Source organism: Pinus tabuliformis, chromosome 4_2 (assembly GCF_031772625.1).
Source record: "Pinus tabuliformis cultivar Carrire ecotype Pingquan chromosome 4_2, CPIR1, whole genome shotgun sequence".
Taxonomy (NCBI): domain Eukaryota; kingdom Viridiplantae; phylum Streptophyta; class Pinopsida; order Pinales; family Pinaceae; genus Pinus; species Pinus tabuliformis.
In genome coordinates this window covers 213,164,816-213,167,062 of record NC_142304.1, presented here as the reverse complement: position 1 = coordinate 213,167,062, position 2,247 = coordinate 213,164,816, and positions in this window count along the sequence as shown.

Sequence of the window (2,247 nt, the reverse complement as noted above, 5' to 3'; positions counted from 1 at the left end):
AGCAGGCCAACTCCTTCACCAGGGCAAGTGGTTCACCAGGGACCAAGTTCAACAAAAGTTTCCTCATCTCATGGAGGAACTCAACGCAATGGGGACCATTGCTTCCTAAGGGGGGAGGAATGATCCAGGTGGATCTTGGTGGCCACCTACCAAGTCCACCTGGACCCCCACCATTGTTTCTCTCAGCATTTATAGTTTCCTTAATTGTAGCACAACTTACTATTTTTAGCAGTTTTTCGGGTCCTGAACTTCCGGAGCCGTTTTGAGGCCCTAAACGACGTTTTTTGGGAAATCTACCGCCAACGATTTTTCTGATAAAAAATGTCTTTTCTGTCGTAGTCCTCAGAGAGATCTTTCCAACGGGCTATCATGCGCATCAAACGGAGATAATACGACCAATTCGCGACCCCGGGAAGTTGGCTGTCCAACTCACCCCAAAACGGGGCCCACAATTTGGCGTTTCATCTTCTAGGGTTAGGTTTTGGAATGTGAAGGGTTTTCCATTGTTTCTCAATAATAAATAGGCCTTTGAGCCTCATTGTAAAGACAATTCGGAACAATTCAGAGGCATGTAGCCGACACATCTCTTCTCAGAGATAAGCTACCATTGCCCTAGCTGGGTTATTTCTATTTGTAAGCATATTTCAGTATTTTCCATTAATGAAATGAAGTATTATTTCCGCTGCATATCTGTCTTTATGGTTATCTCTATATTTTATTGCGTTCCTATTTAAATCCGGATCATGGCAACTCAATTAGATGACATATCATAGTACAACAGGTCAAGAGAGAGGTATACACAGGTTAACCTTGATGAAAGTGTGTATACACCCAGATGAGTAGAACAGAAGACGCGTATACGTACACACGCAGGTTCACAGAAGGAAAGGCGCGTACATGTTGGAAAACTAAGCTTTGGTCCATGGTATTTTCGCATTGGTCCATTGTATTTGGTCTGAAGTGTTGACCCCAGGTATTGGGTCCAAGGTATTAGTTCTACATGGTTTTGGACCATGGTATTGAGAGAATCTTAAATCTATATAAGGAGAAGATCATTAGGCCAAGGGGGCAAGTGAGGAAGTGATGAATATCTGATAAGTTGGTTATGGGTTTGTGATGCTTTGCTTGATCTGAACCAAGGATGCACTCATGTGGATGATGATGAACGATGGATTGGGGTCTTAAGGCTTGGAATTTTTATCATTATATGGTTTGATTATGGATAGACTAGATCTGAATTATTGACGCATGTTTTATTTATGAATGTTATGATCTAGGTATGACTGATGTCTGGAAGAGATGCAAAGTTATGAGTAAATATTTGCAGATTTGTACGCGGGTTGGCTTTGGTAAAAGCACGTATGTATGCCGGTTTGGTTCATCATAGTAGCGTATACATTATGAGATATGATATTTGAAGTTGCAGTTGGATCTGGTTATAGTTGCAGAGTTATATTGTCTATTATGTGTTCTAGTGACTGTGTTGTTGACAGGGTTTCAGTGATTCAGAGATCGGTGATGTAGGTATAGTTGATGGGTGTTTTGCAGTGATGATTGATTTTGTGCTTCAATGTTGTTGATGGGTCCAGTATGAAAATTGGATGAAACGTGGCCTTGAGATTATGGTGTTATGCTTCATGAGTATCCAGTATGAAAATTTATGAAACATGGTCCCTGGAGGAAGAGAGAAGCTTGTAGCCTTCTGTAGGCCGGCGCTTATGTACAAGAGCCAGGGGGTTGTAGCTCCCTTCCAGGAGCCACTGGAAAACGAGTGAAGGTTGGAGCCTTCAGTAGGCCGGCACCTACATACTAGTAAATGGATCGGCTAGTACAAGAGCTAAGGGGGTTGTAGCTCCCTTCCAGTAGAAATTGGAAAATGAGAGAACATTGTAGCCTTTTGCAGGTAGAAGCCTATGTACTGGTATAAGACTGAACCATTATAGAATATTGTAAAAAGAAGTTTCTTATTAAAGAGTATAGAGACGAATTGCAGCAAGTGGTTTTCACCCACATTGGGTTTCCACCTTATATCATGGTGTTCATGTGTGCTCCTTATGTGTGATGATCTGTTTCTGTTTTAATGCACCTGTTTACTATTAATATGGTTAATAATGTTTTGATGCACTCATTGAAGATCAACTAACTAAACCATAAGTGTACTGGATATACGCTAGTTGCATTAAACACAGTTGCGTATATACGTGGGTATCCTTAACTGAAGTAGCATATATGAATCTGAGTATGAAA